Genomic DNA, 15,726 nt, shown 5'->3' with positions numbered 1-15,726 from the left:
GCAGAACAATAATCAATGGTGAAGTCCCTGCTGGATGGAAACTTAGCAGAATGAGCATGATATATAAAGGAAAGGGGGACAAAGATGACATAAACAACTATCGTCCTATAACAGTGACATCAGTGGTCTACAGGCTGGTGATGCAGATTATAAAGGAAAGACTGCAGGTATGGATAGAGGCTGAGGGGGTGCTGGGGGAACTGCAGAATGAGTTACGGAAACACAGCAGGTTGGAAGACGATCTGTTCTCACTGACGCAGTGCATCGAAATTGCAGAAAAAGAACTCAGGCCCCTGTGGCTAGCATTTTTGGACATCAAAGGAGCGTACGATAGTGTGGTTCAAGAGGACATGCGGGGAATAGTGGACACACTGGGTGTGGAAGATGGAGTCACTACTCTTTTAAAGGAAATCTATAAAAGTAACAAGGTAGTTATAAAGTGGGAAAAACAAGTATCCAACCCACAGAGGTGAAACGGGGACTTAGGCAGGGGTGTCCACTGTCACCCTTATTATTCATGATGTACCTACAAGTATTAGAGGCAAAATTAAAGAGAAGTGGACTTGGCTTCAACCTCTCTTTAGTCAATCAAGGAAAACCTATTTATCAGACACACCAGCATTATTGTACGCTGATGATATAGTGCTAATGGCCAACAACAAGGAAGATTTGCAGAGATTGATGGACATCTGCGGTAATGAGGAAGATAGGTTAGATTTTAGATTCAGTAAGGAAAAATCAGCACTGCGAAGTACGAATTCCAAAATCACTTTTTAAGAAAAAAAATAAATATAATTTTTGATTCATTAAGTATTACGGCTTAATGGCGCTAGCCACCGCCCGATCTAAAGGGTACAGCCATATCCATCCATCCAGCCAGCCAGCTTCTACTCTCTATTTGGTGTATTCCTGTCAGCTCCTAAAGCAAGCCTACCTATTCCTCGTTGCTTAATTTCTAAACTTGCTTGAAGTTCTGATCTCATGCGCAAGACCGCATTGCCGAACGTCAGCCCAGGAACCATGACCCTTTTCCATATTCCTTTCCTGTAGTGTCGGTCGCGATCGCCACCGCGTGGAGCTTGTTTAAAACAAGGCAGGCCAGCTCCGCTGGGAGCGCGAGCCATTCCTCAGGCATCTTTCTAGAGGAGGCGTTGGTCAAGGTTAATTTTGGTGGTGTGCGGCGGTGTGTATGGATTGCGGTAATATTCTTTGTCAATATAGTTCTGTGGCAGTGATTCTCGGCTGACCGATCCTTCAAAGGGGGGAGATCAAGCGCCGTGGGTGTTTCGTGCAAACGGTAGCGTTGAATGACCAACATCCCGCGTCGATGTGATATGGTCATGTGCTGGCTGTCTTGTGTGTTCTGTGCGGTGTTTTGTTTGACAAATTTAGTTCCCTGCACTTTTGATGACACGTTATTGTTGGCTGGCTCATGCGAGCCGTAGCGGTGAATTACTCCCGCGTAGGCGTGATCATGTTTGTGCAGACATACTTCCGTATGAGATTTAGGGTCTGACGCACTGTACTGACAACCCCACTGTCACACGGGTTCTTGTTTGCTGCGTCGTACCCTTTTATACCGCAGTTAGATGACGGCTGCACCGTATTTGATCCGATTAGTTCGGGCAGTTAGAGGTGACTAATACTGGTGTCACTCGAATACTTTTGATCGAGATCGACTGGTCTGTCGCTGCTGGCCCGGATCGAGTTTGGCGCAGACGCCCTAGCTGATTGCAATCAAAAGTGCCCGTGTGACAGCGGTATGATCGCACGTGCGAATGCTCAAACCCTTTCTGTGCGTTCTTGTGGTCTCTAGCTTCTTGGCTGCTGGTTGCGTCAGTAGACGAACATGCAAGAAAAATAGTTTACTACATATACAAAGTATTCTATCAAAATTATGCTGAAAAGGTGCATCGTAGTAGGTAGCTAGGTCTGTAATAATGGGACGTCCGCTAATAAGCACATGTACACAGAAGGACTGAAAGCTGGACCAGTTGGTGATTAACATATTTCAACACAGCGCACGACTATGCGGGCACAAGAGCGATCTGTCCCTTCTCTAGTGTCCGTGTAGTCCTGCCCCGTTTTACAATACGTTCAAGCACATGTATGTGTTTGGTCTTGATAAATCAAGTATTACACGGAAAATTGAAGGACTTTTCATTCTTTAAGAAGTACACTGTCATTTTGGGTCTTATTACCAGTTTTCCTGCATGTTATTTTTTTAATCAAAAGGATGTGAGTTTTACTTCACTATCAGATTAGCACATTTGTCCCCGTTTAGTAGTCAGTCCACGATACAAGCTTTTGGTCTTTGTTGGTACGTGTGTGCATTAATAAATAGCATCAAGTTACATTTCTCGGCTCCTTTATATCATAAAAAAGAACTTCATTCCATGGGATAGGCACAATGATAAAGTAATGTGGTTCTTGTATTGAACGAAATTTCTCGAGATTTTGTTGAGCCTTATAAAGGACAAGTCCACTTGTCAAAGTGTCGTCTCCAGCACCCACCCCCAGTTTACAAAATTTTCATGGCTCCCCAATTTGTAATTTTTACTAATAAATACTAATAAAACTCTACCTAGCAAAACGATCTTACGAATTTTCTAATCTAACGAAGAATTACCATTCACCAGCAAAAATCTATAGAATGTAACGTTGTCTTCAGACCGATTTAAAGTTTTTTTGAAACGACTAGGTAAAAAAGCAGTGATTTTTTTAATAATTTTGCTGCAACAGATTTGAGTATGCACCCACATTGAAGCATTTATGTGCCCTCGCTTCACTTTTGTGGAGCCGCATGCCGTAAGCCTGTGCAGAAGAACAATGAATGCAGCCTTTGGTAGTGCTTACGTTCCAGATGGTGGCAGAGGTGACGATGGTTGCTTTTGTTATTTCATGGCTTATGCTACAGAAGGCACTGATCACTCCTAGCCTTTTTCTAGCTTGAAATGCTCGCACAATCACTGCATTCATTCTCCTCATCATTACATATCGATAACTTGTCATAGCCTCATGTCTCCCTGGTCTGCATCACCCAGGCACAGTGTCCCTCTTTTATGTCAAATTTGCCCCTACAGATTTTCAAGACACAAAGGTTAGGCTAGAAGTACTCTTTGCTATTCTAATCGGTCCACATTCTTGTGGAAGCCACGAAGATATGGCTGTTTTTAATGACAGTATAATAAGAAAAGGGGTCTAGGGGAGCTCAATGTTTCCATAGTTTATTCATCATATCCTGCATCGAAAATTATAGGCACACATGTGTGGAGTAAGCTAGGCTCACATTGAGAGCATACTAACTACTCGCAATCTGTGAACGTGTTCTCTACCTACCAGAAAGACAAAGTATCACTGATACCTAATGAACCTCGTGATTTTATACAGGATGCATCCATGCATTTTCGAGTAGTTGTGTCCATGCTTCTGCCAATATTCCAAACCTTGTCCAGGTACGGCTCACACTTATGAGAATCGCAACGTGTCAGCAAATGTGCCCCATCTTTATCTTTTAATGATAGCTCACGTTCCTGTGCATGCTCATTCACGCATATTCGTGCCCGGCCAACATTCATCTTTTGCCGTAGGATAGTGCAAATTCATAAACGACTACGTTGGCACATTTTGTGCATGATTGGCGTGCCTTTGTTGCTTCCATCATATAGTATACATGAGAAAGCTGAGATGATTTTCGTGGCGCAGAAAAAAGAAGTGGCATACCATCTCTGTTTGCTACCATTTTTAGGTCGTGTGCAGCTCGGTGCATACCCGGTATAACTTCAGGTCTCGCTGTTCTGCACTCTTGCTCTACCCCAATACCGTGGTGTTCTCATGTGATAGTCTGGTGGAGCAACTCAACTACAGCGTTAAGGAGCATGCGAAGGAAACCAACCACAGACAACCTGTCCAATCAATTCTGAAAAGTCTTCTGCATAACGTGTGAGCACGACCCTGCACATGCATACTGTGGGCATTGTTCAGCTATGGCCCATTCACAGTTTTGGAATGCGTTAACTCATATAGAAGCCATTTTTCAGCACACCTAGACAAAAAAGCCAACAGCTGTGACGACTCTGCAAGGCAATGCCCTAAGCCAAAAACTGCAAAAATACACAAGCCTTCAAATCATGTGTAAACACCACTCCTTTTTCAGTCTGCGAAAACCTGCTAGAACATTGTTAACAATGGGCTAATATTTGACGGTGGTTAGTTGCTTTAAAATAAAAATAAAATTATCATCGTACGTAAGAACTTCCAGAACCTCCCACTAATTAAAATGGTGGAACGTAATAACAGCAATTACGGTCAAACTTAAAAAATTCCACAACACAGGAGCAACATACGAGCTACCTTTAACATAAAACTTGAGAAGGGCCATAAAAGCTTATACTGCCATGCCCACAACATTCCTGAAGGCAACCACACCACTCTTGTTTGTGCAACTTCTTATGTAGAAAAACAATTCACCATGCAGGACAGAATAAAATAGGTCCTCAACATCTATCAAGAACAATTACCTATCGAAGGATTCTTTAAAGAAAGTGGATGATGCATGGGAAATTTCCAGAAATGCGTATCTCATGACAACCGAGTCTAGCCGCTTCATTAAAAACTGACTAATCATGTTCTGCCAGATACCTCAATCACTCACAATTGTCCTGAACGAAACACCCGGCTTATGCGTCTTGACCATAAATAACACAGAAAGGGTGTTTTTTTTGCTAGCTGCAGTATGCAATAGACTCTGCTAGTTGTGCAAGTTCCAAGTCCTTACTCAGAGCCACTGCCTTGCTTTTCAAAGCTCTTGTTTTGATTACTTTTAACTTGACGAAGTTCATGTAGACTGCTTGTCTTGCCTTGAATATACACAAATCTACATTCATTACTACGCAGCCACTACTTTTATCCACTTGAAATGGCCACAAATTGTTGCACTTGAAGAATGACAACACCCACCAACATATCCTCCTGACGAAGAGGGTTTTTCCCCTGTTCTTGCTAGAGCTTAGACAATGTCTTGTAAGCAATAGTCCCTAACTGTGACATTGACTCTTTCCGCAACTCATCGGTACAATGCCAGTAATTAGTGAGCCAGCAACATAGGTTTGTGGCGAAATTTTGGGCCTTTGTTGAGTACATAGCGTACGTACACTTTCTGCAATGTGAACATAAAACATTTCCCAGCCCAGTGAGGCCTTCCCAGGTCGTGCGAACAGGCTTCTTCAGTAGGAAACAGCAGGCATGCCTCATCTTCAGTTTCCAGTTTGCCTCAGTGATGTGGGCTGCTGAAGGCTTGGCATTGCGAAACTTCTTCTGTGCCAGCCACTCCAGGTCCAAACTGAAGAAAAGTGCACGAAGCAGGTAAAGAAAGCACACCTACTGGCACAAATTATGATTTCACATACTTTCGTAACATGAAGGTGGGACTTCTCCACAAAGAGCACTCACTTCTTGTTGAACATGGCCTTTCGGGGAAGTCATGCCTCCATTTGGTTGTGTTATCAAATATGTAAAATTTTAAAATTCAAATTGTGGTGGCAGGTGTGCTTATTTTTTTACCTCCTTCATGCAATGTGCTTTAGTGGTTGGTGCTAAAGAAGTTTAGCAATGCCAACTGTATCGTACTTGACCAGGCAAAATAAAAAGTGCCTAATCAGGCATGTGTTATTTGTCAAAACTCGTCATCTCTCAGAATTTACATGCTGAAAGCGCCCAGAGGCACCATGCATCTACGATTAAACAGGCACACCTTTTAACATGGTCACACTTGCGCAAAGCAGCCCTGCATGTTCATTAGGTCACGCGTGCTCCTAGAAACGTCACGTTGGAGCCCACAACTTCCGCAAGGTGCCATGGATCATTAAGCCTGGCTGCAAATGCACTGTACAGAGTTGGGGACATGGCTGTACATGGTTCTGATAAATGTTCCAGACATCTTTCAACGTTGCTAGAAACGTCGAAAAGCAGTTGGTAGTACAACTACAATACTTAAGCAGTAGCACTGCAATGTGAGTTGAATAACCTGTTGGTATTGAAACTAACCTGCGATGTGCAACATCTCGATAACACATGCTCTACTTGTATATCAGCCTTTTTTTATGTCCAATGCTATACAAAGGCTTCCCCCAGTTACCTACAATTTTCCCAACCCTGTGCAAGCTTATTCGATCTTATGCGTGCAAATCCCATCTAGCCTTCTACCTTTCTCAGCTATTTTTTCCATCTTTTCATAGCTACAGAATCTCTCTAACTGGTCACTTGTCTTTCCCTCACATTGCTTGACCTGCCCAGGTCCACCTTTTTTTTTTTCTTAATGTCAGCTAGAATGTCATCTAGCCCTGTTTGTGCTCTATCGAGCTCTGCTTTTTCAATATCTCTATGTTATGCTAATCATTTTCTGTTTCTATTTTGCATAGTTCTTGGTCTGTTCTGGACTTTTTTCTTCTTCTTTTTTTTACTATCATTCAAGTTTCTGCACCATATGTTAGTACTTGCAGCATACAATAGTAGTCCACTTTCTGCTTTAGGGACAGTTGTCAATTGCCTTTTAGGATTTGGGAATGTCTGCAATTAAAGCTTTAGCCCGTGCATATTGTTTGGTGAATTTCCTTTTCATGAGTAGTGTGTCCTGTGAATATCTGTCTTGAATACATATATATTGTAAAGATTCTATTGTGCTGTTGCGGACTCTCGCTCTCTTGTTTGGCCTCGAAATATTAGATCCTTGTCTTTTACTTATTTATCTGTAACCCTACTTGAACACTTTTTCGGTTTAGACCCTCATTTCAGTGTAGTTTAACGGCACCACTGCTGAAAAGCAAAATGTCATTTGCAAAGCGTAAGTACCGAGATATTCTTTGTAAATGTAACATGGTGGCTCAAATCCTTCTGCTAAGCATGCTGTAAATATTGCTCGAATTTCGTCTCCTTGCCAGATGCACTTCACGAATAAAATTTTTCTGCTCTGCGACAGCTCCTCCTCCATAAAGGGACTTTTCTAGTCGCCTCTGAAGACCTTAATAAAGTTTATTGTCTGTCTGTCTGTCTGTCTACTCTGGACTCTCTGTAGATGTTGGCCAGGGTATTCATGCATGCATTATGCACTAGCTACTGTAAGACTGCTGGTATCTTTACCGAGTCGAATGCCTTTTATTAGTCTCTGCAAGCTAAGTAAATAAATGGATGTGTTCCATTTCGCAGAGTTTTCAGTTTGACAGCGCATGACTATGATCCACAGTGCGACATCTGTTTATCTGTGTATAATTCTTTAAATCTTTCATCTCTTTTTTTTTGTATTTGTTTGGTATTGGCATTTCTACAGTTTGGTTGTACATTTGATTCGCCAGTACCTGAGGCATTGTGCAGAAAGCGTCACAAGCTTGTTAAACACGAGATCTCCATCTTTGATCAAGTCAACAATTTCGCTGCATGACTTTTTATTGGTCATGTTTTGTAGGGCTCTATTCCATTCTCTCAGGGCAGGGTATCCAAGGAGATTCGTTTCTGGTTAGGCTTCTGATATTATGTTTCTTTCTAACTTTGCTAATATTTACTCATGGAGTTTAGGTTTTTTGTTAAACTTTGGCTTCTTTCTCAGGTAGGTGGCTTATTCGTGAGCTGTAGTAAAAGTCTTCTGCCACCTTACTATAGATGTTGAGACTGCTGATTATGTTACTCTATCTGTTAGGTTAGGTTAGGTTAGGTAAGGTGCATTTGTAATTAGTTTTCTGTTGTCAGGCTCTGTCCTTAGTTTGAATTCTTCATCTAATTCTTTGGTGCTATAAATTCCCATGTTGGCATTGTTTTTTTTGTTAATCATCCCTTTTAGCTCAGTTAATTCAACTTTAGATCTTGAGTGAGTAGCTTTTGTAGATTGTTGTTTCTTTTTTTCATTTTTGTATGATTTTGGAAAGTTTGCTTACTTCTTGCCCTAGTGTTTTAACCTAACTGCAGCTGCATTTTAGGAATGAATGTAGTTATGGTTTGATTCATTTACTCTATGTCATAATTTTTTTTCTTGTTCTAAGGCGGTGCTGAGATTGTGTGTGACTGTGGCTGTTCACCATAATTAGAGAAGCCTTGCAATTTCTCTTCAAGTTATTATAATAATGATAATAATAATAATAATAATAATAATAATAATAATAATGGCATTTTTGGGTGCCTTGAAGTTCCGCATTCAGTTTTGGGGGGCCTAATGATGATGACTAAGGTATTCAAGCATGTGAAGAGATCGTTTTCGTCAAACATTTAAAATGAAAGAATAAATACAAAAACGTATTAGGCACGAATCGTCGGTCATCGCTGAAGTATACGTACAAGCTAAATTTAAAGCTCCTGTTGTGCTCCGTTTCACTGGCGCAAGACCATACACGGCGCAAAACACTGGTGCCATGACGACCAATTCAAAATCAAACAATTCATTTGCCTTCTGAAAAGCGTAATCTTGTATTTGTGTGCACGCACGCTATTTCAGACTTCGCTAGCTCGTGTCGCAGGTATGTTGGATGACAGTTACCGCACAACCGAAAAGCACGAGCGGACGATCGAAAGGGCAACACGCAACTTTTTATTTTTTGTGTTTTGGTGCTTGACGTCATAACAACTTGCCGGACTGCTGCGTGAAGTCACCAGTATTACTACTGTAGCCTGACGACAAGTTAGTGTTTATCTCAGTAGGTGCGCTGTAAGAAACGTGACTTTAACATCAAAATAAAATATCTTATAAACATTTGCTGTGCATCGAACTTGCTCAGAGTCCTCTTTTTATATAGGAGAATTGTATGGCAGAGTAAGTTCGCCTCAGACAAAAAAAGGTGTCAGTACCCCATTAGTGTCAGCACTCTTCCACTGTCCCATTTCTTGAGCTGTGGTGCCATTACACTCGGCCTACTTCACAAGTAATCTGTGGTAGTTCCGGATGCTCTGCAAGTGAACATTTGTGGTCACTTCATGTGTGCACTCTTTGTTGACCTCTCTGTACCTCTGCCTGCCCAATGTAGCGTTCATTATGTTTGACAGTGAAACGAGAGGCTATTATTCCTCCTCCCAGCATTGTGAAGAAGTGTTTGCATTTTTTAAATGTTGTTTGTGTTTTCTAGTCCACATAGGAGAATTTGCTAATTTAATTAATTACTCATTTTACATCCATGACATCATGTAAGGGTCACTTAATATTTGTCTTGTTAATGACCTGGTAAATAATGGCTCGTTCATTTCGTCGGACATATAGTAGAACTCTTACATGCACCGTGCATGCTCCCACAGGGGACTAAAAGATTCTATCGGCTGATCCTAGAACCGTAACCTGTCAAGACTCTCCTTGAAGAGGCCTGATCCAATCTTTCTCAAATTACAGGTGATATGTTCATCTGCCCAGGCACGACTATGTTGTGGAGCACTTGATGCACCTCCAGATAATGTTCAGGATGACTGCCAGTTGGGCGTGTTGGTAAAGGTTCATGATGAAACAAGCGCTAAATATACACACACTCGGAGAGGACACAGACAAGCACTTACTAGCAACTGAAAATTTTATTACGAAGCGAACACTAATAAATATATTATGTATATGACATACATACGTGTGATGTATTTATTAGTGGCCACTTCGAAATAAAATTTTCAGTTGCAAATAATGTTATGCTGATGCAACTGCCCTATCTAAAGGGACATATCTGTGGAAGCTGATACACATTGTGGACGACAGACCCATCTTGGCCAGTCTAAACAGCCGCTCAACAGGCAGTGCACAAAGAGCAGCAAAGGAACGACCAGGTGTCACATAATGCAAATTGTGCTACAAGTGGGTCGTCGAATGCTTCGACTGTTTACAAATGCTTCATCTTGTTTACTTATTAACTATAGCGCATACCCCTTGTTGGGATTACAAAAGCTTCTGGCACAATTTTTCACCGTCGCCAGCTACAGCACGAAAAAATTGCGCAAACTTTCTTGCAGGTGTGCAGTGGGTAGTACCACTCTTCTCGAAGAATGACAAAGGATGCATTGTGAATGCCTGCCTACTATACAATTATTAATGGCATGGTGGGTACCCTGTGAGTGTACTTGCAGCATTTACCTAAAAAGTGTCAAAAAGAGGCTCTGAAAAAGTGCTCTTCCAGCTTTCACTGTGACAGTGCTGTGCATTCCACAAAGGCGTGGCAATTTTTTCCAAGAATGGATATATCTTTTCAGGAATTCAGTTTCGTTCATGTTTCTTTTTATTATATAGGCTTATTTAGGTGAACGGTTCATTTTCCTCTGACTGTTTCCTGTCAACTATTACAGTGGCAACAAGGATGAAATTTTGATTCGCTGTTTGCTGTGAAAAACTTCACCAGTGCGTCAATCCTTCGTTTTAAGGTTATCGACAGTCTTAGTTGCATAAAAGAGCAAAATGCATCGTAGAGACATGGCTCAGACTCAGAAAAATGTAGATGCTACCGCAGGAGCTTAACATTGAGGCCCGCAGTGCGCTCTAGATATGAATCGTCTAACTGAGGCTTCTGTACTAAAGGCTCTGCAAAGAAATGATCATCGTTGTAGCAAAACTTGACGGGGATTACATTGCTAGCTCAAAACTTGCTCAATGAATTGTGGTATTTTATTCAGCAGCAATTTTTATGTCCTTTGCGAGTTTGCTTGTGCTTACTTTTACATTTGGTAATTTTTATTCCTCTCTCTTTCTCTCTAGCCATCAGGAGATTGGGAGGTCAATCTTCAATGGAAAACGTTCTTATATGGACACATGTTGTCTGCATTGTTTTAATACCTTAGATGATTTTGTTGAGTGCCGTATCTTCTAAGCACGTTGCATTTTTGCAACCAATTCTTTCTGCGGCTTGCTTTCTTAATTATTCAATGTTTTCTGTAATGCTCACGTATTTGTTCACATAATGTTTCCGTATATTCACGCGATGCGTCATTGTTATCTACATATTTTTGAAAAGAAGAGTTCAGTTTTATGAATTACAAGTCTTGCTGTGAAATATTATTAGATTCTGCTAGATAGTACTAGAATTTATCCTTCCTCGTTTTCTTCATTTGGATGTATTTGATGCCCTTTATTACAGACATCTTTGTCCTTTTTCAGCATTAGCTATAAATAAATTGCAAGTGATGATTCTATTGTTTTGCTGTGTGATGTGTAGATTAGCATGCAATTTCGTTAATTATGATTTTAGGGGCATGCTTATATGCAGAGAAAGATATCAAAAATTTGAAGAAGCTGTGGCCGAACAGGGATTATGTTCAATAGTGTTTTTTTGTAAAAGAATGAATATGAATATATTTGAAATAATATGCTTTGTAGTACGCTTTTCGAATTTCCTTTCCAGGTTTCATCACATAAATCTGTCAATTAGCATTAATCTCTTTTCATTGTTGTTTTTGGCACTTGATAATCAAGGCTACAAAGGCCGCGTTTCTGTGAAATTTAGTGCGGAAACACTTGTTTGTTGGAACTAAGCTCACGTCAACGAACTGAAGGTGGTCACGAAAAAATATTGATGCCCACACTCAGCAATCCTTATAGATATAGAGTGTAGTTCTCGAGTGAAATGCCACAAAAACATTTTTTGTTTCAAAAATATACAGCTTTTCACAAACCTATTTGTTTTCTTTGTGCAGATTTGTGCTCTTTCAACAGTCCACCAACTGCAGATGTTGAGCGACCTCGCCAAAGAAGTTTTTTGTGTTGTGAACAGTGTGACTATAAGACACTGCATTTGAGCCATTTCAAAACACATACCATGCGTCACACAGGAGAGCGACCGCATGAATGTCACTTGTGCCCCCAGAGATTTTTACGAAGCCACCATCTTGAAGATCACGTGCGCACACACACGGGTGAACGGCCATATCAATGCACCAAATGCCTCAAGAGCTTCCGTACAAAGAAAACTCTATCTCAACACGTGCGCATTCATACGGGCGAGCGTGCGTATCAATGCCACGTATGCCTCAAGACCTTTGTACAACAGTCCTCACTGTACACCCACCGCAAAATGCATACAACCAAGCATTCGCATCTGTAACCTTCGTGCGCTGAGACGTTCGTGCAGAGTGTCCACTTAAGAAGACACCTCGATCGGCCTGAATGTGAGTGATCATATCGGTGAAAGTTCGATTGAAGGCTCACTTCACGGATTATTTCAAAGAATTGTGGCAGTGCAGATTTATGTAGGCCTTTTAAAGCTGTGAGCTTTAGTTACGATACCTTGGCTTCATTATTCGGAGCAAAGCATAGTTATTCATGAAGTAAAGTCTCACATGAATATTTTTATTGTGCTCTATTACTGAGTTGTTCATTAACCAGTTTAGTACTAAGTTCACCAGTTTGTACTAAGCTCTAGGAAAAAATTTTTTTGTACTGATATGCCACAGCACTTCTGCTTTGTCAATTTAAGATTTTTTGTGGTTCGAATTCCTAACCTCCTCAATGACTATACCTTTACTATAGATCTCAAATCCAGAATGCGAAAGCAAGCATATCAAAAAACAATCAAAGAATTCTTATTTTGAGAAGACTGATGCAAATAAAAATATACTATGGTTCTGTATGAATGTTATACATTGTCCATTTTTCTTTTTCTCTGCCCACATGTGGATTGCGAGCCCTACAAGTTGTTCTAAAATTTTTTTGTATGTGTGTTTAGATGAGTATAATGCGATTTTCTTTTTCTGCTCGAGAGTAGTGCGTACATTTTTTTAAATTGTACTTATGTTTTCTTCTCTTTTTTGCTATATGACTGTGTAATATTGATCAGAGGTGCAGTATTTGATTTCCATGTACCCTTCTATATTTGTGAATTTCTTTCTCTGGCTACTGCTGTATGAGTGGCACGGGCCAGTCAGGCAATGTCTGCCTTTTCCCGTGCCTCCTTGCACAATTTTGTAATTGTTCTCAATAAATTAATAAAGAAAGAAATCTTGAACAAGCATAAACAGACACGAAACAAAGCACTTAACAGGTCATCATCTGTGTGCTTGTACATTATGTAATAATTATTGTTATCATTTGAATATCCACATATGTGATCGTGATGCTTCACGGCATTTTAAACAATCAGGGACAGTTGCTACAGCATATGGAAGCATTCAGTGGGTGAAACAAAATAAACACAAAAACTTAAGCACAACTGAATTATTGTATTGTCTTTTTGTTTTTGTGTTTCTTGTTCCTCCCGTTGTGTGCTTCTTTATGCCGTATTTATCAACCTACATGCCCACAAGTACAATGTGATCAGGGAAAATAAGTGTGATTGCAGTAACTACTATGTCAACAGTGCAAGCAATCTCTTGACATCAATATCGTGGTTCATATAAAGTCCGTGTGCAAATCAATCGAGTCGCATCCCACACTTTTAGTGCTGAGGAATGTTGAAAAACGAGTGCAAGAAAGAGCACTATCATCACTCGCTTAAGCATCTGGGAAATAAATGTAGAACAGAGTGCTGGCATTGCAGGGAGTGGAACTCTGCCATGCAGGTGTTGATGCAAGGCACAACATGTTGGGTGAGGTTTTCAGGGGAATGATGTGTCATCTTGTGACCACTTCTTTGCACAATATGAAGTGACAGTGAAGACGGTACCGTCATCGCACTTACTGTGGACACTTATTTCTTGGTCAGCACTGTGCCACCAAGTGTTCACTGTCCTGTCTCTTGAGCGGTTCTGCCATAACACTCAGCTTACATTTCAAGTGATCAACGAATGTTTCCAAGGCTGTGCCAGCAAAGATTTGTGGTCGCTTCGTGTGTGCACTTTTTGTCAACTTCTCCAAAACTCTGCTTGCCCAATGTAGCTCTCTTTAAGCTCTCTTTATCTTAGACAGAATAAGGAGGGGCAATCATATGTCTTTCAATCTGTTACCTTCATTCTTCCTAGGAGTATTGTGAGTTACTGCTGGCATTTTTCAAGTACTGTTAGTGTTCGCTTGTTGATGTAAGTCATTATGCTCTTACATTTAATGACACCATTAATAACACCATGTCAATCACCATCATGCACTGAGGTCTTTGTGGAAGCTGTCCACTTTACAAGTAATCTCAATCAACATGATTGTAAGCAATGATATCAACGAAGGTGCTGTTTTTGAAGCTATTTAAGTGCCACGCTTGGTAGATTGTTTCAGAGAAACGAGGCAGTGCTGAGTTACAGTGGGTCTTGTGAGAACTGTACCTTGTCGCGATACACTGGCTGCAACATTGTGAGCAGAGCAATGTAATGCATGCCGTAAAGTCTCACATTATTATTTTTGTTATGCTTCACTGCTGTCACGCTCATTAATCAATCTGTTATTCAGTTTGTAATAAGCTGTATGAAAATATATATTTGTACTGATGAGGTAACACACCTTTGCTTAGTCAATTCGGGGTATTTTGTGTGGAAGCTTGAGCAGACACGGAACAATTATTCTGGCTAGCAAGCCATCATCTTTGCATGTGTACTATATGTCCTAATAAGATTATCATTACGGAATCTTCAGGCGTGTCCGTGATGCTTCACAGCTTTCTGACTAATCGGGGCAAATTGTTACGCCATGTGGTAGCGCATAGTGGACGGAGAGACGAACACAAAGACAACATAGTGCTTGTATTCTTTTTATTTTCAATGTTTGTTGTTTCTCCTGTTGTGCTCTACTATAGGTCAGGATAAACTAACTAGCCAAAAAGTACAATTTAATAAGGGAGGACACTCATTGAAAAATGTGTTCCAATAACCACAAGTCTTAATGTAATAGCAGTGCATTAAATCTCTTGACATCAATTGCAGGGTTCATATCAATTTCCTGTGCGAATCAATCTTTTCACACCACACACGTCATGCTGAGGGATCTTGGAAAAGGCACGTAGGAAAGAGCACAATCATCACTCACTTGAGAAACGGGGAATAGATGCAGGAGATAAATGTAGGATTGTAGGGAGTATTTCATATCGCAAGAGTTTCTGCCATGCAGGTATGCAAAGAAAGCTTGTCCTGTTGGGAAGCAGTTACAGAGAATTTTGTCATGTAGGGACCACTTTTTTGCACAATTACAAGTGACAGAGAAGCCACTACGATCAACACTCGCTATTAACACTCATTTGATAGTAATCACTGTGCTGTTATTGTTAATTTTTTTTTCTTTGAGGGATTGTGCCAAAACACTAATCTTACTTCGCAAGTTATTGGTGGTGGTTCCCAGCCAAGATTTGTGGCCACTACAACAGTGCGCTCTTCTTCGGCTTTTTACACCTCATGGTGCCATTTTTGGATCAAGCTAACATTAACTCAGACCGAGAAGCCAGGGCCAATAGTATATGTTTATTTATTCTGTTTTCAATGTTCTTTCTAGCAGCACTGTGAGTCAGTGCTTGCATTTTTTAGTGCTTTCAGTGTTTGTTTTTTTATGCAGGGTGCTATGCTCGATTATGTGACATGTTTTAGTTTTTCACTCCACATTCATCATCATAATCATCATCAGCCTGACTACGTCCACTGCAGGACAAAGGCCTCTCCCATGTCCCGCCAGTTAACCCGGCCCTGCGCTTGTTGCTGCCAATTTATACCCGCAAACTTCTTAATCTCATCTGCCCACCTAACCTTCTGTCTCCCCCTAACCCGCTTCCCTTCTCTGGGAATCCAGTCAGTTACCCTTAATGACCAGCGCTTATCGTGTCTATGCGCTACATGCCCTGCCCATGTCCATTTCTTCTTCTTGATTTCAGCTATGATATC

General features: G+C 40.8%; 1 long non-coding RNA gene across 1 annotated transcript; it reads left to right on the top strand.

Annotated features, from left to right (window-relative positions):
• The first annotated feature begins 924 nt into the window (after window positions 1-924).
• On the top strand, window positions 925-11,675 carry LOC119170709 (uncharacterized). Its single transcript, XR_005109727.2, has 3 exons — window positions 925-1,297; window positions 9,964-10,050; window positions 11,635-11,675. It is a non-coding gene; the product is annotated as an uncharacterized LOC119170709 (long non-coding RNA).
• The last annotated feature ends 4,051 nt before the right edge of the window (window positions 11,676-15,726 follow it).

Source organism: Rhipicephalus microplus, chromosome 2, assembly GCF_043290135.1.
Source record: "Rhipicephalus microplus isolate Deutch F79 chromosome 2, USDA_Rmic, whole genome shotgun sequence".
NCBI lineage: Eukaryota > Metazoa > Arthropoda > Arachnida > Ixodida > Ixodidae > Rhipicephalus > Rhipicephalus microplus.
Note: the sequence above shows the minus strand (reverse complement) of the source record. Positions and strands in the feature narration are given on the sequence as shown.